The 21,683-nt window shown below is 36.1% G+C and overlaps 1 long non-coding RNA gene across 5 annotated transcripts in view; it reads left to right on the forward strand.

Annotated features, from left to right (window-relative positions):
- The first annotated feature begins 7,657 nt into the window (after window positions 1-7,657).
- Window positions 7,658-21,683, forward strand: part of LOC107504710 — a 136,000-nt gene continuing 121,974 nt past the window's right edge. For 2 of the 5 annotated variants that reach the window (XR_004954963.1, XR_001595521.2), the window contains exons 1-4: window positions 7,658-7,888; window positions 8,681-8,892; window positions 9,176-9,299; window positions 15,193-16,139. This is a non-coding gene — a long non-coding RNA (uncharacterized LOC107504710). The remainder of the gene's footprint in view (window positions 7,889-8,680; window positions 8,893-9,175; window positions 9,300-15,192; window positions 16,140-21,683) is intronic. The other 3 variants (XR_004954965.1, XR_004954966.1, XR_004954964.1) reach the window with 3 other exon arrangements.

The raw sequence follows: 21,683 nt of genomic DNA on the forward strand, positions 1-21,683 counted from the left end.
ATTCAGTCTGTTATAATGACATTAATAAACTTTTGGGCTCATGCATCATATGGTGATGATGGTATACTGAGGCTCAGGTGAGTTGATGGTCGTTGGGTCTTCATTTGCAAGTGCCAGTGACTGGCTTAAACTGGTACCTAATTCTCTGCCTTCTTGTTTCTTTGTATGAGTTACAGAATATGTCTTCTGGCTTGCTTAATTGCAGGTGGATTAGGGCGGATCCTTTCTAGGAGAGGATGACCTCAGTGTCTTTGCAGGCAGACCCAAAACCCCATAATTAACTTTCCTCCCCACCTCTTTTCTGAGAGCCACGAACCCCCTTATGGTTAGTATGGATGCTGAGGGACGGAAGGTCTCTTCTTGCCCATCTGCTTCCTGCTGAGAAGGGCTGTTGTCCCTGCCTACTGGGGTTTCAGGGAGCTCTTTCACTTTTCTGCCGCAGTCAAGGTGGGGTCTTGGGTTTCCTGGTGAAATGCCCCCTCAGTCTCTAGACAAGGAAAAGAAGATATAAGCTTGTTATTTAAATCATGTATTTCTCTTTCTATTATTTATTTGCCTATTAAGTGAGTAAAAGGAAACAGGCTTGGTTAATATATTTCTTAAAGAGTAAAAAAGAAAACCGTTGGCCTAAAGTCCCCTCCCCTCTCAGATTCTAAGGGTCTTGTCTGGCCTAATACTATTTCTGCTAACAATGAGCCAGATGACCCTTATCGATAGCAGAGAATCTGAGGGCAATTATCAGGATTTAAGGGAGAGGGCCTTTTTCCCAAAGAAAGGAAGAAAATCATAACTAGGTTTACTAAAAAGATTAAGAATTCTGCAAGAGATCTCTCTTTTCATTTCCTGCTATAAGATTAAGAATTTTACAAGTAATGGCCTATATCACAAGCACGTTGACAATGATTACACACAGGACAATGACCTGCATTCTAATTACTTCTGTAGATAGTTCTGGTGCCTGAAACAAATTACTGTCAAAAAGCATTGATTACATAAATGAAATTGATAAGATGGTTTATTTCCCTGTTTTGTACTTAAGGAAACTAGTCTGTAAAGGTTATTTGCACAAGCTGAAGAACAAGGATTGTACAGGGCTAGAACTGATATTTGGCTACCTCCAAACGCAAGCTCTCCATCTCAGTTCTGTGTTGCTGCTTCTTAGAATGTGTGTGTGTTTGTGTTTGTTGGGGGGAGGTGATAAAAAGAGAAAATGGCTAACAAATCCCAAGAAAACAAAGTAAAGGTGATGTATTGAGTCCTTTCGAAATAACCCAAATGGTAATGTCCACATTTGGTCTTAGTTTAAAAATCCAGTATGGCTTTTACAAACCAATTTCCTACACTACACTGGCAATCAAATACTTAGCTACAGCATGCTGTGAATCCAAATGGGCACATCTAAACTAAAATGGCATGCATTTTAACATTATTTCACCCAACAAGTCTCTCTTCAGAATCAGAGTACCAGGATTTTATTGAACAGAGAGCCTGCACGAGAGTGATATGTTGGAAGCCTTTTTTAGTTTTCTTTTTTAAAGTAGATTTTGCAGTGCTTAAAATGCCCTCTGTTCTATACTGAAAGTAATATAAATTCACATTCATTCAATATAAATAATATTCAGGTTTATTACTCTTTTTAAAAAAAAGAGATTCTACAGTTTCATGCCAGCGATCACATCTGCAATCACCAAGCAAATCTATTTCTCTGTGCATCTCTATTGAAAGTGTGGAGATTTTTAGATTTTACTATCAGAACCATCTTGTTGGAATTACAGTTTATCCACAAAGCCCTACCACTGACAGGCAGATAAGTACAAACTGCAGAGCACAATTAGATATCAATGATGATGATGTCTGGACCATTTGTATATTCTTAGAGTAATTTCTGCTATTATGCCACGAATACCAGCGATTCGCTTTCAGCACACAATGACCAAAAGATATTTTATGAGACTATAAGGAAAACATCAAACTAATTCCACTTTACTCCATTTATTCCACGTGCATAAATGTGCTCAGTTTAGTGAAGCGTTTAGGTCACTCCAAAAACACCAATGAGCTTTTAAACAGGACGAGTAAAACAAATGAGAGTTCAGATTTTGAAAAAAGTAGAAAACACCAAAATATAACTAATTATGCCTACAACAGTTTTTTTTTTTTTTTAAGAATTTACTAATTTAAGATTAGAGATTGAAGAAAAAAAAAACCCAAAACAGCAATGAAACGGTCGTGCATGTGAGTATGATATCAGTGGAATCAAGCAGCCATCTGTCTGCAAATCCTCAGATCTTCTCGCTTTGTAGTCACTTCCCCTCAACCCACCTGTGAACACCATCTAGGGGGTTATGTTTCTACGAATTTTCTCTTGTTCTGATTTGTTTCCTTTTTGTTTGTTTGTTTGTTTGTTTTACAGCACTGGTTTTGTGCACTTGTGACTTAATAATCCTTTAGCCCAGCACCAACACAAATCTGGACACACAACTCTTGTATTTAGTTTTTCAGATCGGTAATCGGTCTGAGTCGATTGATGCTTTGCAGAGTTCTACGAGAAGATCAGAGATAGTGAAGATTGTGCCCCAGGAACCCAGGACAGCAAAGCACAAAGAATACAACAAAGAAATTAGGACTGAATACGGGACGTAATTGTTTTTAATGTCCTCAGATGACTTCAACATTTATAATTTTTCACTCTCCAGGATTATGTGTCTTTTAAAAGGAAGCAAATGTAATGCACGTGTTGTTTTGTACCCTGTACTCACTTTGATGAAAAAAATAATCGTCTCCTGGTTTGGCTCATCATGATCAATTAATTTTGTTCTTAGTTGTTGCCAACCATAACAATTGTGGGAAAAGTATATGCATATTTTCATATTTCTATTGTTGCAGGAAGCAACACCCATCGGAGGAATTTGGATGCTCAGACCTCTTGTTAGAGAGGAAGGAGAGTTTATCAGGCCAGCGAGCGTGTGAGGCAAAAGGCACAAGCTCATTCCAGTTGGATTCCTTACAGATTATACACTCCAGTTGTGTTCCATGCAAGGGGCGCAGAATTCCTTTGGCTGAGGGTCTACATGCGCCTCCTGACTCAGGATGGGAGGGGGAGTTTCCTGCCTGGCTGCCAGGGGGAAGGCATTTCTAGACCATCAGTCCTATCTATTTACAGATCCTTTCTCGCGGAGGCGTGACAAGTTTCCAGAAGGCTATTCAGTGATCTATAGGGTGTGGTTAACCAATGGAGTGTGCCATTTCTGCAAGCCCTCTCCTTTGCATTTTTCAGATGTCCCCTGTCTTACTGTAAAAATTCAATTTAAGATAATGTATTAACAATTTCATAAAATTTGTATCAGTGATATTTTATGAGTATTATGTTATCTGAGAATTTTGTGATATTTATAACGTATTTGTAGCATGTGATAAAATTTAGTTTAGTAAAAGCATTGGGCACCTTTTAGGTGTTTTTACTACTTCATAATGAAATGGGTAGCCATGTTTATCTTCTCTTACAAAACGATTAAGTACTCAGCATCACCATGATTTTGTACTGATGCAGGACAGGCCAGATTCCCTGGAGTGGAGGGAGACAAGCCCTGCACTGAGAGAAGAAGAGGGTCCTTTGGTGGAGACGGTAGAAAGAATTCAACACACACGCCAAAGTTAGGGTCAAAAGGAATGTTTATTAAGGAAGAGGGAAGCAAATACTAGAGAAAGAAAAGACAAAAACCTAAGACAAGGAAAAAAGACCATAGTGTCAGGAAATCCAGTTTATCTATCATTCTTCAGTTCCTGTGAGTTATAATTTAAAGACTGTTCTCCTGTTGCCTTTGATTTGGACATACAATGAGTGAGGGAGGGCGAGGGTATGGAGCCTGAAAGGCAGGCGGGCAGTTCCCAGTCTTTGAGCCATGGGTTCCCTATAGTTTTAGCCACAGGGAATGTAGGATTTCATTTGTGTAGGGCAGCCACTCGAAGACTCTGTTTTTCCAGTTTCCCCTTCACAGGTGTGGGGAATGGGCTGTTAGCCATCCCAGCAGAAACCTTCCCTTGTGCCTCAGTTGTCCTCCTGGCCTGGCTGCCTGACCGGTCAGCATATTGCATGCTCTGAATGTAGCTTGATTTAACATTTTAATTCTCTTGCCTCCTCCCTACATTAGTATCATGAAAGTTATTTTTCCACTGGAATATGAGACTAGATGGAGAGTGGGGTATTTTATCATAACCATAAAGATGCACTATAAGTTTGAGAGACTTTAACCTAGACTGTGTATTTTTTACGTTCAGTTACCATTTGGCCAAACCCTCTAATTCTTTGACTGTTTTGTTCCCTCATTTGCCAGGGAAAACGGCAACCTAGGATCAACCCGAAGAAAATATCCGGATACTTATGATGCTTGGCCCAAGATCTAGTATAATAAATTTAACTATTCACAGGTAATTATGAATTGTTTTCCTCTTCAAATTCAATGTACTCAAAGCAGAATTCATCATCTTCCCCCAAATTATTATTATTTTTTGTATTTCCTATTATAATCAACAGATACAGTCGCCTGAGAATCATATCGTATCCCTGCTCTCTTTTTCCTGTCTTCCAGTTGTCACCCCTGGGGCTGATGGGGGTTCAGTTCGGCCCCAGTGGTAGAGGGGAGGGAGAGGGATAATGAAGGTACAGATGTGTAGTTAGCATTTTCCCTCGGTTCTTCTTCAAATGACAGCAGTGAAGAATCACAGGTCATTGGGATGTAATAGTTTTATTAAAAGTATATTTTAGAAAGACAAAAGTGTGCCCCAAGAAGGCACATCAGTCCAGCACTGCAACCAACACAAAGGGGCCAAAATGGCTACAAAAGGGCAAAAAGGCCCCAAAAGGCCACTGAGAGAGAGCCTCAAAGGGCAAAAAGGGCCCAGAAGTAGGCATGTCTGCCTTATATTTGAGCTGAGATGGGTGGGTCCACCTGATTGACACTAGGCAATAACTTCGCCTAGTGCGCATGCCCATCCCAGAATCCCGCTGCCATCAGGATGTTCTTTGGGTGATCTCTAGGCTGGGCCCCTATTCCTTTGTTCCCCCTTGTCGCTCATGTCTGACTGGTTACCTAACACAGTTGTTTTCCAAAAAAAAAAATTATATATTTCTAAATTTGAATGATCACCTTTCTCATCCAGTATGCAGCTGCTCCATATTAGTTCATGTCCTTGGGATCTGTGGCTTCTATTAATATGAAATGACATTAAATTGGTTTTCTTGCCTCCAGTCATTTTGCGCTTAGTGCGTTTCTAGGTGGCCAGGCTGGTCATGCTGCTGCCCTCGCTGAAACCCTTACGTCTGAAGCCCGAATCCTTGCAAATGAACGAGCCCTCTAATGCGTGCACACTCTCCTTTCCGTGACTCCGTCCTCCTCTGCTTCAGCGACACCAAACTTGCTTCTCTCGTACCAATCACTTTTCTTTCTGCCCCCTCTTCCCATCCTGTTTTCAGGGGAAGCCATTCAAAACTTGGCTCAGGTACCACTTTTCCTCGGCATCTTTACCTAGTACCATTTTCCCCTTATCTCTCAGCTTCTCCTCTGCACTGAAGCGCCACAGGTGCACGTGTGACTGTGCGTGTTCGTTGACTTTTTCCATGCGAGTGCAGAGTCTGTAAGACACGGTTGTCGTATACGTCCTCATGTGTGCCGCCTCACCCAGTGGTCGGTGTATCATGAATGAGCACTCAGGACCTGTTTATTACTCTCAATTATTTAATCAATGTTCAAAAATGAGCCTCATGTTATGCTAGATACTGTAAGTTTTAGAGATGAGTTAAATGGGGGGCGATGTCCTCCCTGCCTTGAAGAAGCATGTGATCTGCTGGAGGTTGGGGGGTGGATCCATACAGTTTTAACACCATGTAGAATAAATACACTATCAGAAAATTTCAAACAAAATGTTAGGTAAGTTCAGTGTACGGGGGGATACTCCCCATTTTGAGGAGACTAGAATTGTTTCATGGAGAAACGGCAGATGAGATAAGCCTTCAAGGGTAAGAGGGCTCTTACCAAACGCTGCCGAGGTATGGGGAGGCGCTTCACTGCAAGGTGGTCGGCTGTGAAAGAACAGGGTGTGTTTGATAAACAGTAAACTTTTGGCAGAGAATACGATCGTAGATTTAGTAAGAGAAAATGTTGGGAGGATAGGTTGACAATGCAGAGCATTTGAAGTGACAGACTTGCATGTGCCAATGGGCTACTGTTCTTTACTCAGAATTTTGATGACTCTTGGATGCTTTGAAAATAGGTGTTTCTGCTTGTTTCGAAGATGTCGTCACTAAGCAATAATGGAGAGCTGTGATGGATCAGGTTGGTAAAGAAGCAAAGATATCAGAGAGACAGAGAAATGGGTAGTCCATGAAGGAAATCAAGGCAGAAAAATAAGTGGCTTTCTTGGCTGGCAGAAATGCACAGTGGCATCAAGCAAATAACACGTCTGGAAAATCATCAAAGAATCTGACAGTGAACTTTTGGATTTCAGTCATGGGGAACTGAGAGGTTCAAGAGGACTCCAGCACCTTGGAGGAACTGGTCAGTGTATCAAGGTGAAGCCTCTGGCAGGGTCAATAAAGTAGGTTTCCAGTTCCTAGCAATTGAGTTTTAAGGAAAAAAAGATTAAGATCCCAGGTTAATTGGAAGGCAGCAACACTCATTCATTCACGTGCTGTTCATGGCTGTTTTCACCACAGCTGCGGAGAAGGTAAGCAGTGGGAACGAGAAAGTATATATGTGGCATTCTCATTGCTTCGTATGGCTGCTCGGCACTCTACAAACTGTGACAACAGTTATCACTTGGCAGCATTTCAAATGCCACATGTCACCGCAACGCATTTTATTTACTTTGTATACCAGTGCATACTCATAATGTTAAAGGAGAGAGTACTTCAAATGCTGCATTTTTAAGGCCCAGTGCAGTATAGATTATTCTGTACCAAATTGATAGAAAATTATTGTTTTACATGCAATGACACCATACTTATGCTTAAAGAATATACACCGACATTAACAAATTAAGCACTCCTCACAATGTTACATCACAGACAAGCAATGTGCAGAAACACCAGAAAATTTAAAACAGTGCATCTCATCTCTATAGAATTTCTTCACAAAAAGTAAAAAATTAAAATGGGGTACAGCAAAATAAGTTTCCAGTTGTCTTATTTATTAGCCAAACAATAAAAGCCACTTACCCGTGGCGAGTGAGTTAAATCATATTTGGTTGCTGCAGCTGAGGAAACGCTTTTAGAGAAAACAAACCTGCTTAAGATGGCTGCCTTCAGCATGAACAGCTGCCCGGAGAGTTGCATTGGAAGCGACACCAATCATCGATTTGACTTATTTTTTAAGGCGCATGAATTCGAGTTGTTTTTCTCTGCTCTTGATTAGTTTATAGATGTTACTGGCACTCCTCAGTTGTTGTTTCTTTGATAAGTCAATGCCGAGTTTTAAATGACTGAAGAATTAGCCTCTAAGAATGGTCTGCATGGAATGAAGGTAAGGATTTTATATTTAAGCTGAGAAAGTACTAATTTAGTACAACCTGCAGTGGAATCTACTATATATAGCTGATAGTGGTAAGTATATATATATATGGACCAGTTGAAAAGGCTTATTTGGGCAGATTTACAAAACTTATAAAATCATAAGGTATCTAAAGTTTATGGTTTTCCATTCTGTTATTCATTGGCAGGTACTTTGCAGAAAATATTCAAATCTATTATGCTTTATTGAATCAATAGTGTGAACAGTGAACTTCATTTCCTCTCATGGACCAAATCATCTTCTCTTCTGTAAATTTTTATCTGAAATAGAAGCTGGCTATTCTGACTTGTCCTATCAAGCAGCTGTTCAATGACTTCACAGTGGTAAGTTCTCATTATGATATTTCAAGCCCAGAGTCTACACTGAAATTCTTCTGGAAGGGAAGAACTGCCCCCACCACTGTTATCAGGTGCTATATAGCACTGAATTAACTTTTGCTGCAGACTTGATAATGGTTTGTAATAAGTTTAGCCTAAAATTAAAAGGCAAAATAGGACTCAAATGCAAAACTTACACTTTGATAAAGCTGTTTTGATGGCAACGAACATTGTTTGAATCACAAGTAATGTCAAACTACTTTATACACTTCATGCTCTGTCAAAAGTTAAGAAGCAGGATCCTCAGTCCATCACGAATTTGCCAAACTCAAACTACATCTCCAGGAGTATATTTCAAAGCTCAATGTGAGTGCAAGGGAAATTTTTATATTTTTAAATTCATTTAATTATGCAATTGAGAAGCTTTCACCTAGTTTTCCATTGGAAGTGACAATTGGCAGTGAAATGCTATGCTTAAAGGCACGTATCAAGACCAGAATCTAATAGAATTCTATAAAATGCTTGTCAAGATATGAATATGTTCAATTAAAAGCATTGATGGACTGATAGTATTTGGCAACATATGTGTGAAAAGACATATATTTAAAGATGATATATGTAAAATATCATTAAAAGTTAGCACAAATAGATGAACATTTACAATGGATTTTGGTGAAAGAGAATACTCTCATTTAATCTCAATTAGGTGAAATATTATCCTCTCTTCCAAAATGCCATTCTTCTCAGAAGTAGAACTAAGTTACAAAAATTTATGTTCCATTATTATTATATTTTTAGATTCATCAATAGAAATTTGTGGAGAATTCTATTCCCTTCATCAATATAAGTGGCTGTGTAATATTGTCTTTCGGACTCCAGAACCAACCAGATTTAATGCCTGGGCCTCGGCAGAGCAAGTTTGCTGAACTCTGTGTTGGAAGGCAGGATGCTAACGGTTCCAAAAGCAACGTGAATAGATGTGCCCTATCCCAACAGGTGGAAAATGTCAGGTAGATTTTGTTGTTGTTAACTCCTAACAGCTTTGAAGAAACTACCAAGTTCTCCTGAAAATGTAATCAAAATGGAAGTTTTACTGATTTACTGACTCTTAACACTCCTACTTTGAAAGTAGGGACTCATTTTTTGTAGTTACCCGCTTCTAACTTTCTGAGTAAAGCATAATGTAAAAACAATCACAGATCCCAGCACTGTGCAGTGTTACTTTTATTTCAATTTTAAAAACTTGCAATATGTATAAATGACTTAAAGTTGCTCTCTTCTCTTTCCTTCTAGCTCAAATGCAAATTTCAGTAGAGTGGGGACCTCATCTTTCTTGTTCCGACCTGTATTCTCAGTACCTACAACTTGACAATACTTTGTTATAAGTTGTTTGTTGAAGAAATGAACAAACGAAAAGGTAAGATTATTAAAAATAAGTTAAATACAAAATCTATATATCACTATATTATAAAAATGCTCTCTAACTTTCTAACTCAGATTGTTCCTTGACTGTGTTGAGTTGGAACTCTTAGATTGACAAACTGTTTGTTTTGCATTGTTGTTGGGCTTTGGGATGGTTGGTTAAAATTTGAATAATTTTTCCACAATGACACTTTCCCAAGCCCCTATGTGATTTTCTTGTCCCTTCTTTTCTTTCCCGTCTTTCCCCTCCTCCTCCTCTTCTGGGACAGATACTGAGTTTACCCTCTCTGAGGTAAAAGGATATGAATTAAAGCCCAGTGAATAAGATAAACCATCTATGATCAAATATATTCTGAATCATGGTGGTTAAATATGTTGTTGATAGAGATTTCAAATGAAAAGAACAAGTTTTAAATAGAACTAATAATGCTGAAAAAATCTCTTTCTTGAAGGCATATGAAGATATGTCTTAGCAGGTTCGGTCTAAATATAGACAAAAAATAGAAAAAGGTAACATTTAAAATTGGTCAGTATTTAACACTGTCTACAGGATAGTGAGATGAAAGTCTCCTAGTCCCTAGCTAAGTATAATTTATTGTGAGGAAGAAAGAAGTATGAAGCGATACCCATTTTTTTTTTCTTAACTCATATCCTAAGTAAATATTTTGCGATTCTTTCAGTTTTGGGGAGCCTTGATGCTAAAAGGAGGGGTCATTAAAAAGATACTTGAGTTTTTCATCAAAAAAAGAGAGCTTTATTTTATAATTAATTTGTTGTCTTTTTAAAAGTCTCTTATTATGATAACTTCTTTAAGCCTACAGTAACAAAAACAAGTTTCTTAACCTATACAGTTAAGGCATATCCTGACTTTAGAGAAGAACGTCCAGAAAATGCCTCTCTTGCAGCTTTTAACTAACCTTCTACGAGCTATTTCCGCCTTTGGAAAGTCAATAGACTGACACTACATGGCAGTACTAATAGAGGTATAATAAACGCACACCTGAAAAAGTTCATTCCTAACATGTCTTGTTGTGAGATCGATGACAATTCCTAGATACCAACGTTATTGTTACTTAAGTATCAGTAGTGAAGCATTTGTAATGAGCAAAACTTCTTTGCATCGAAGAGTAATAGAACTGCATGGACAAGTTACTTTAATGGACAAATTATTTAAAACCAACTTTCATAGTCTTGTTTGTATCTAAGTACAAACTCAAAAGAGCGCTAAATAAGTCGGACAAAGATAAATGCTGTATGATTTCACTTATATGCGGAATCTAAGGGAAAAAAAGTATAAACTAATCAATAACATACTCACAAATATAGTGAACGATTTGATGAGAGCCAGAGGGGAAGGGAGTTGGGGGAGGGCAGGTGCTGGGAGAATGGGGTGAAGAGCTAAAGAAGTACAAATTAGTAGTTGATAGATGGTCACAGAGATGGAGAGCGCGGCACAGGGAATGCAGTCAGCATTAATGTAATGGCTAGGTGGAGGGCCAGGGGAGAGAAAGATCAATTCAGGGGATCATTTTATAAGTATTTAACCAATATACTCTATACTCGAAACTAATAAAATAAAATTTAAAAAAGAAAGAAAGAAAGAAAAAAAGAAAGAAAGAAAGAAAGAAAGATATTCGTACAAAATACCCATGACACTGTGATTGAATTTTTTTATTCGAAGTATCATGCATTTCTTATGCTCCTATCATATTTCAAGTGCATTTGCTCAGGCAACTTCTCTTTTTTGATGTGGTGAACAGTGTTTCATGGCAAACAGATTCAGGATATAAACTGGAATATAGATAAAATAATGGAGCATGAAAACTAGCCGCTTCTGCAGTAGTACTCCACAGTGAAAGACATTTCACTATTACATTAAGTACATCTGTTTTCCCCTAGGGGTTCACAGGAAAGAAACTAGATTTTAAATCTGATTATATTTAATGAATAAAGAAAGAGTCGATCCTAAATATTTATACTTAGGATATATTTAAATATTTACATATTTAAATACTTCTCTAAGACACAATTAAGAACAGAAAAATTGATGCCAAATAATTAGCATTCTTTTTTATTTTATTTTATTTTATTTTTTTAGTTGAGAAAGATCTACATGCCTTTGCACTTCAGGCTTTTTTTCTTCCTATTTATTTACAAAAGTAGCTAGAATCTCAGATTTACTTCTTCTATATTGTTCTTTAAACAAAGTAAGGCTGAATTTGATTCTAGCTCTTATATTCATTTCCATCTTACTAATATTCTCACTCATTTTTAGAATTATTATTGCTTAGTGAGTCTTCGAAGGGAAGGTATCCTGCCAAATCTCACTTTTATATTATGTGTCAATTCTTACATAAACCTTTCTTAATATTGTCCTTGATATATGTTAATCATTTAAAAGGAGATGAATTGTGGACCGCAGTCTTATAAGTGCCTGGTTAATCTGATCTTCCAGTCTCATCTTACATTTCAACTCCTCTTCTCCAGTCTGTTTCCAATATGCTTTGTGCTGCTGGCCTCTGAGCTTTGATAATAGCTTTTTTTTTTTTTTTTCAATTGGTTCTCAAGTCCGTTTTCTCTTTATTCCCACTGTAGAATTCCTTCAAGCATAATTTAACTCTTAGTCTTTGTCAAGCAAAAAGTTCCCTTTTAAAAAGGGAACATAGTGTTCATACTTCTGAGAAAAATATCCAAACCCAAGGATATTTTGAGGAGGGCTCCTCCACTCCAAGTTTATCCTTCTGTGGGTACTCTCTCTCAGTCCTTGGATACTGTTGGGTTTCTGGTAATATTTTTATATTTACTATCCTATTTCATGGCTTAAAATTTCTTTATATTAAATTATCCTGCTTTAAACTGTAGTTTGGATTCTGTCTCCAGATTGGACTCAGACTGATACATAAGAATCCCTGATTGTCTTAAGTGTTTTGACCACAAATAGATACTGTATCTTGTCAAAGGCTTTTTTGCATCTATTGATATGGCCATATGATTCTTATTTTTTAATTTGCTTATTTGGTGTAACACAATCGATTTGTGTATGTTGAACATCCTTGTGCCCCTGGGATGAAGCTCACTTGATCGTGGTGTATAATCTTTTTAATATGTTGCTGTATTCTGTTTGCTAGTATCTCATTTAGGATTTTTGCATCTGTGTTCATAAGAGATATTGGTTTGTAGTTTTCTTTTTTTGTGTTATCTTTACTAGGTTTTGGTTTCAGAGTAATATTGGCCTCATAAAATGAGTTGGGAAGTATTACCTCCTTTTCGATTTTTTGGAAGAGTTTGAGGAGAATAGGTATTAAGTCTTCTTTGAATGTTTGGTAGAAGTCACTGGTGAAGCCACCTGGTCCTGGACTTTTACTTTTTGGTAGGTTTTTGATGATTGTTTCAATTTCCATACTGCTGATCGGTCTATTTAGATTTTCCAGTTATTCTTGATTCAGTCTAGGAAGGTTACATTTTTGTAAGTACTGGTCTATTATTTCTAGGTTATTAAATTTGATGTTATGTACTTTTTCATAGTATTCTTGTACGATCCTTTGTATATCTGTGATATCAGTCCTAATTTCCTCTCTTTCATCCTTGATTTTATTTGTGTCCTTCCTCTTTTATCTTTAGTGAGTCTAGCCAGGGGTTTGTCAATTTTATTAACCTTCTCAAAGAACCAGCTCTTTGCTGCATTTATTTTTTCTATTCTTTTTTGTTTGTTTGCTTGCTTGCCTGTTTTCAATTTCATTTATTTCTGCTCTAATTTTGATGATTTCTTTCCTTCTGCTGACTTTAGGCTTCATTTGTTCTTCCTTTTTTAGTTTTTTAAGATGAAACATTAGATTATTTATTTGGGCTCGTCCTTGTTTTCAGAGATAGGCTTGTAATGATATGAACTTTCCTCTTATGACAGCTTTTGCCATGTACCAAAAGTTTTGACATGTTATACTATCGTTATCATTCATTTCTACATATCTTTTGATCTCTCTTTTTATTTCTTCTCTGACAGAGTTTTTCTTCCTTAGCATGTTGTTTAAACCAAAAAGCAACAAATAAATAGGACAAACAAACAGAGACTCACGGACATGGACTATATACTAGTGGTTACCAGAGGGTAGAAAGTGGGGAGCAGGGGATAAGGCGGGGTAAAGGAGTCAAATATAGGGGGGTAGGGGATGGACGAAGTGGGAAGGGAGAATCAAATATATGGTAGCTGGAAGAAAGTGGACTTTTGGTGGTGAACACACACAGTAGAATATACAGATGTCAAATTATAATGTACACCTGAAAATTATATAATCGAATTAACCAATGTTACCCCGATAAGCTTAATTAAAAAATAATAATCTTTAAAAATGAATAAATAAATAGATAGATGAATAAATAAATAAAATGATGGGGATGGGGAGATTCCCTGAAAACCATTTAAGTATATTAAGTATATTAATATATTAAGTATATCAAGTATATTTCATTAAATCCAAACTAATTTCTTGGACCCCAAATGTCTATGTGTGTTAAAAGACCATCAATATGATGAGAAGAGTGAAGTCAACTCACAGTTTAAAGAGATGGCAATTTTAATCAATATATTTAATTCTCTGTGTGTGAATGTGCACACACATAGGGGTCTTGGCTCTGGAAAGGGGCATGGAAGTTAACTTAATAAAAAATTTTAACAATTCTCAGCCCTGGGAAGTCTAGTCTTTGTCTGGACACCCTTTCCAATAAGAACTTTGTCCCAGGATTGGCAAACTGCTGCATGTAGGACCAGTCCAGTTTGCCATGTGTTTTCATAAATAAAGTTTTATTAAAACACACTCATACTTATTTTTTTAGGTATGGTCTATGTCAGCTTTTATGCTATAATGGTATGATTGAGTAGTTACAACAGAGATTATATGGCTCACAAAACCTAAAATACTTACCGTGTGGTTTCTACTGGATAAATTTTGCTGACAACTGCTCTGTACAATTGGTTGGATTGATGATTTTAGTGGACAACCATTCATGTTGTATACGGACAAAAAAAAAAAAAAAGTGAGCCCTTTGAAGTCAGCCATTAGTTTCTGATCTAAGAACTGAAGGGCAGTTCTGTGTGTTTCTATGTAAAGAGCTTGATGACTACTATATTCCTTGCTGCTCAGAAAACTCTAATTTTTACACTTAATTCCTCTACTATGCTATGAATTATCGTTCATTCGGAGGAATGAAAGGAGTAAAATTACAAATTTTTCGGAATTCTCATGTTGAATGCAACTGAAAAAGGAAGAATTATTGAGGTGTTAGTTAATTATTAAATATATTTAATTATTTTTTCAGAATATTGTTACATTTATAATGTTTTTCGGCTTTTAAAATAAATAACACATGTGATCTCCCTTTCTAAAAATATTCAAACTAATATAGACCTAGTATTTATATATATATGCATTCTTTTTCTTAGAATTGTCTCCAAAAATTATAAAAATGTCAGAGCCACCAAATTTTGGATCCACCCTTGCTAAAAACATGACAATAAAAAACAAAACTTACGATATTTTCACAAAAACAAAACAGTGAATTTTTTCAGAAAGAATTTTTAAAAGAAATTTGATTACAAACTTTGAATAATGAAATATATGGCTATGGACACACCCTCCCAAGATTGTTGCTAATAAAGACAAAATGATATTCATGAATGAATTCATTCATTCATAAGTGAATGAATTCATGAATGGTATGAATTTGTGCTTTATAATTTTTTTGTACTTTTTATGTTTTTTTTTAATTTCATTTTTTAATTTAAACAGATTTAAACATTTGAACCAGTGGGAGATTTTCCCAAAGGATCCTTCAAGGGTGGGTATTTTTGCTTTAGTTCATATATTTCTCTCTGATTTTTTTTTTTTCTTTAGGGAGACTTCCAACTGAAATTTTTTTACCAGAATAGGTAGATTCATCTAGAAAGTAATCCTCAAGGTTTAAAACCTAAGAAACAAAAGGAACAAAGCTTCACTTACTACCTGCAAGTCGAAGTACTCAGCGAAATATATAAACAAGGTAAGTGTGGGCAATCTGGGTGGAAATGAAAAGTAAGAGAAAGAAAATTATAAAAGCGTGTTTGGGAGATGCTCAGAAAGGAAAAGCAGAGTTGTGAATGATTAGGAGGAGGGGATAAGGAAGGAGTAGAAAACGTGCTAACTTAAAACTGCCCACGAAATGTCTTTGGTATGAGAATTCAGAACCCGTTTCCTGGAAGGGAAAAAAACACTCACTCAACTACAGTACATTTTTACTTTATTGCAGGCCAGGAGATGGCCGCAGAATCATAAAAAGTAACAGCATTATCTTATACTAAGTTTTTTAACTTAATTCACTCTGTAGAAGACAGCGTAACCTATCTTACAGAACACAAGTAATTCTCTGATGTGGTCAGCAGAATAACACCCCCCAACAAAGACGTCCACGCCTAATCTCCAAAACCTGTGAATGTGTTCAGTTACCTTGCAAAGAGGAATGACTGTTGCAGGTGGAGTTAAGTCTGTTAACCAGCTGACTTTGAGATGGGGAGGTCATCCTGGATTGTCTGGCTGGGCCCGGTGACCAGAAGGATCCCAATAAATTGAAGAAAAAGGTGAAAGTAGGAGAGCCAGGCTCAACATGAGAAGGACTTGGCCTGATGGTGGAGGGAGATGGTGAGAGGGGTCATGTGCCGAAGAACACAAGCAGCCTCAAGAAGCTGGAACAGGGAAGATTTCTGTAGACTCTTCCCTGGAGCCTCCAGAAGAAATGCAGCCATGGCAATGCCTTGCTTTAAGCCCAGAGGGACCCACATCAGACTCCTGACCTGCAGAACTACAAGGTAAAAATACATGTTGTTTTAAGCCAGTACGTTTGTAATAATTGTGATGCCTTATAGTTACACACATGTATATATATTACATGCCTTTAATCAACTAACCTAATCATGAGTAAACCTTGTGAAGACAGACTTTATTCCCTTTTCCTTTCATATTTTCCACAGCACTTTTACAGAGCGGGATAATAATAAATGCTTGCTTAATTGATGAGTGATTTAAAGTGCCCTTTCCCTGTTCTTGTTAGTGAGCAAAAAATGCAATTCTTAGATTCTACTCTTTCTGCTACCAAAACAAAGGTATATGATCCAATATCCCTAGAGAGTCTATTCAATATAAACTGAGAACGTTACTTTCTTTTATGATTCAGAATGACAGAAAGTGGATCAGGATATTAAAAGTTTTTACATTTATTTTATTATTCCCAAAGCCATCCTCGAAAATACTTCCATAAATTTGTTTTTCCTTTACATTTTTTAATAATATAAAAGAATGAGCTGAGATGCAACACAATAGATTCAAAACTTTTTCATTGATAATAAATATAGGTATTTGAAACGTAACCCTAAAACATAAAGATTTAAAAATACACTTATTCAATAAACTGAATTGCACAGTGTCCCCATATTTTATGTTTATTATTTTACATTTTGTTAAAGAATTTCCGTCTTCCGGAGACTTTTGTCTGAAAGAGTCTTTCAAAAAGCATTTTATAACTGGCTCTTCCCTCTCTCTAACCTTCGAAACCTTTCTACACAGTAATAATTTTGAATTAACTTATTACAAAGATTGCAAGTATAAAGTGTTATTCATCAGGTCTAGAGAAAATATCCTCTTTTATAAATATGCCAATGTAAATTTTTTAAACAATGTCCCCAAAGCATTTCACAGCGTCTGCTTCATAGTTTATCTTGATACTTTCTTCCTAGAGGCGAGCCGGAGATGCGCTCAGTCTGCTTTTTCTTAAACATCCCCCTCCCTTTTATGGGGAGATGATTGACACACATCACTGTCCAAGGCATGCAGAATGACGGTTTAAGTTACATATACTGTGAAATGTTTGCAACAATAGATTCAGCTAACATCCATCTTCTCATCTAGATAAAATGAAAAGAAAGAAAAAAAGGGGAAAAATCTCTTTGTAATGAGGACCCAGTATTTGCTCCCTTAACAACTTTCCACTCAGTATATCACACTGCAGCGTTAGCTGCAGCCAGAAGGTGGCACATCACATCCCCAGCACTTGCTTATCTTGTCATTGCGAGTTTGTAGCTTTTGACCACCTTTCTTTAACTCCTCCCCGCAACCCTCTTGCCTCTGTTAAGCTCAAATCCAATCTCTTTTTCTATAACTTTGCCCATTGTTTGGTTTTAGATTCCACATATAAGATCTTAAACTATTTCCCTGTCTGATCTTTTTCACCCAGCATAATGCCTTCAGGATCCATCCACGTTGTTGCATATGGTAGGATTTCCTTATTTGTTTTGTTTGTTTTTATTTTCGTTTTTGGCTGAAGAGTATGTCATTGTGTGTGTGTGTGTGTGTGTGCGTGTGTGTGTGTGTGTGTGTGTGTGTTTTATATATATTTATACATACAACTTTTTTATCCTTTCATCTTTCAGTGGATGCAGGTTGTTTGCATGTCCCAGCTATCGTAAATAACACTGTTATGAACATGGCGATGCAGATATCTTTTTGAGTTAGTGTTTTTGTTTCCTTTAGTTAGAGTCCCAGAAATAGAATTGCTCTATTTTTAGATTTTCGAGCATCTTCCATACTGTTTTCCACAGTGGCTGTACCAATTTACAAGCCCACCGATACTGCACAAGTTCCATTTTCTCCACATCCACTCCACCATTTAGTTCTTGTCTTTTCGTTGATGGCCATTCTCACAGATGTGAGGCGATACCTCATTGTGGTATTAATTTGCAGCTTTGTAATGACTAGTGATGTTGAGAACCTTTCATGTACCTGTTAGCCTTTTATATATCTTCCTCAGAGAAATATCTATTCAGGTCCTTTGCCAGTTTTTTAATTGGGTTATTTAGGTTCTCTGCTGATGAGTTATAGGAATTCTTTATGTATCTTGGGTACTAACCCCTTATCAGATACATAGTTTGCAAATTTTTTCTCCATTCCATAGGTCGTCTTTTTCACTTTGTTGATTGTTTCTATTGCTATACAGAAGCTTTTTAGTGTGATGTAGTTCCATGTATTTATTTTGCTGCTTGTGCTTTAGGTGACATGTGCAAAAAAAAAATCATTACTAAGCCTCATGTCAAGGAGCTTTATTCCTGTCTTTTCTTCTTGGAGATCTTACAAATAAGTCTTTAATCCACTTTGAGTTACTTTTTATTTGAGTAATATAAAGGTTCAGTTTATTCTTTAACGTGCTGAATAATTAATTATCCCAGTACTGTTTATTGAAGAGACTGTCTTTTTCTCAGAGTATTCTTTGCTTCCTTGTCAAATATTAGTTGACCATATATACTCGAGTTTATTTCTGGCCTCTCATTAATCTGCTTTTAATATAAATGTCTCTTATACTTTAATAAAATGTCCAAACTCTTTGCACATTTTTTTTTTTTTTGGTCTTACATGGCACAAACCAAGTATTCGAATGAAAGAGCATATACACAGTTCCATTGACATTCATGGGTAGCGGTAATTTTAGATAGTTTTATGTGCCAAACACAGAGCAGATGATGAAGCAAAACCAGATGACGTAAAGATCATTGCCTTTTCAAAGGTCATCAAGCTAGAAAGAACGAGAGCTGCCAATTTGAGCTGGTCTATTTTGAGGCTTGAGTTCTATTAAATTTAGTTTTTGAATAAATCAGCGGTGCTGTTTTCTTCTTGTATGAAATGCCTGAAAATTTAAGTAGTTTGGGGTTGAATAGCTTAAAGGAAACCTAATACTGAGCTGCTGAGTTATTTTTGTTACAGACGGGCAATAACATTACTGATAATAATGACAGCAATGACGAAAGCAATCGCTAGCTCTGGCACTGTTCTAAATGCTAAATCATGTGGTTATTTATCATCCACTACTAAAGAGAGAGAATATATCTAAATACGTTCTGTAATATTATCTCTACCCCTCACATCTTAATCATAATCTTGGGTGTTTAGAATTGAATATGAAATAAATTCAAAGTCACAGTGTATTTATTAAAAAAAAATGAGTGGACTGATTGAAATACCTTCATTTTACATGTTTACATAAAGGAGAGACAGGAAGGGTACAGACCTGTATTAATTTCTATGATGTCTATGTAACTGAACTGACTGGCTCTTCCAGAATTGTTTGATATTCTGCTTCGCTTATGTAGTAGAAACTGATATTCCATTAATGTCTTTTGTTTTAATCCTGGGCAGAAAAAGCCATTTAAGTAATGTATGTAAATTTTGAGATTGGGTTTATTTTTAATATGGAGGGTATGTCTTTTATTATTTTTTAACCATTTTTATAACTTATTTTGAAAAAATTTCAGGCATAGAAAAAAGTTCCCGAAATACTGCCAATAGTTCTTACATAATAACTTTCACTCAGCATCTCTGAATGTTAAAATTTTAGATAACCATAGGGAGCTCCTTCAAGCCGGCTCCAGTGTCTTTATGAGACTGCAGTTATTATTATTACCATTATTTTTTCACATCGCTTCACTTAATGATACCACAAGATGTGATGCTCTAGGACTAGTGTAGTCCTTAAATCAGCCTTCTTTCTAAGTCCTGGTACCTTTCGTTGGAGAATGGTGTTCTAGGAACCAATGTTCAGTATTAGGTGTGCTAATTGCTACTTTGTTATTGCTTCTAAATCCTCGCAGTGGACAAAACTAGGAAAAATAGGCCTATACATACATGTCGATATCTGCATCAATATCTATCTGCTTGTGTATAAACATATAGAAAACCACGAGTTTTTACTGACGTCTTAAAGTCCTTTCCAGCACCATCAGGTCCGCTCTATCTTTCCCCTTTCCTTATTTGTAGCTTTGTTCTCTGAAAGTGAAAAAATCCGCTCTTAGAATCACAAGATATTTATTTGCTTAATCCTAAAATACTCATGAAATCTTAAAATTTAGTCTCAGACTTCCTAACCCACACCTTTGTGAGAAGTAAATTTCCACATTCGAATGCATAATTTGTGCCCACTTCGTGTATATGTATCTTTCGTCTTACGGCATATACTTAAAATACGATTTTGCTGTCACTTAAATTTAGCCTTTCAGCCTCTCTCACCATCATTTTTATCATTTTGTTGATTTATAATATACTTAAATTGTTGTTCTTTGGATTTCATCTTTTTTTGTTGTTGTTGTTCTACATTCTGATTAATTGTAATAATATATTTTTGTGTAAATTGGATGTTACCAGGGTTTGAAAAGTTTCCACAAAATACCACGTTCTGTCAGAGAAGAACATTCCATGGACCCTGCTGTCCCTCCATTCTTTTCACACAGTTCACTCCTGTCCCGATAGGTCATGAATCGCCTTGATCTGTTTTTGTCATTCCTGTATCTCTTTTTTCATAAAGGAATACCGGATGTGTGAATATTTTATTATACTACCTTTTGTTTCTTGTAAGATTTTGGCACACTACCTACATTCTTTTGTATTTTGCTTTTTGCACCCAAATTATATATTGTAGAATTGACTTTAAATCTGTATGTAGAATGTTTCCCGTTGTTTTTTTTTTTTTTTGGAGCTGCAAAGGAGTCCATTGACTAGCTTTACCCCTATCATATAACTACCCTTTTACATATAGATATTGGGATTACTTCCAATTACAAATAATGTTGCATTGAATAACTTTGTTCTTGTTATTTTATATTGCTGGAGGTGTCTCATCAGAGCAAATTGCTAAAAATAAAATGGCTCAGTCAAAAGATAAGTAACCATGTAGTTTTGTTAGATATTGCCAAATTTTATGCCAGAGGGTCGTACTGGTTTGTATTCCCATCAGCAATACGAAAGCTTTATAACAGGAAGTTTCTGTTTTCCTACATACAGCCATGCCAACAGAATATTGTCATATTTTAAACTTTTTCACCAAGCTCATAGGTCAGAATTGGTTTTTCGGTGTTATTTAATTTACATATCTCTATTATGAGTAAATTTGAACAAAATATTTTAAGGGATATTTTAATGAAGTTTTCTTATTTTTCAGAATTGTCTGGCTATACTTCTATTTCCATTTTTTTCTATTGGATATTTGGCCTTTTATTTCTCAGTTTTTAATACTTTATGTATTAGCGATATGAGGTTGTTGTCTGTGATATATACTTCAAATATTTTCTCCCAGTTGTCAGTTGTCTTGTAATTTTTATGGTTTTTTTGGTTATGTAAGTTATGTATATTGACAAATTTAGAGTCTCCACTTTTTTGTGTGCATGTGAAGGCCATTTATTTGTGTGTGCAAATGTTATAGCAGGCAACCATATTGGTTTCTTTTATTGCTTGAATTTGTTTTATCATTGGTTCTCTAGAGCGTTGGAATATAATAGCATATTATTTATAAAAGACATTTTTATTTTTTATTTTTA

The sequence above is a fragment of the Rousettus aegyptiacus genome, unplaced genomic scaffold (genome assembly GCF_014176215.1).
Source record: "Rousettus aegyptiacus isolate mRouAeg1 unplaced genomic scaffold, mRouAeg1.p scaffold_m13_p_16, whole genome shotgun sequence".
Taxonomy (NCBI): domain Eukaryota; kingdom Metazoa; phylum Chordata; class Mammalia; order Chiroptera; family Pteropodidae; genus Rousettus; species Rousettus aegyptiacus.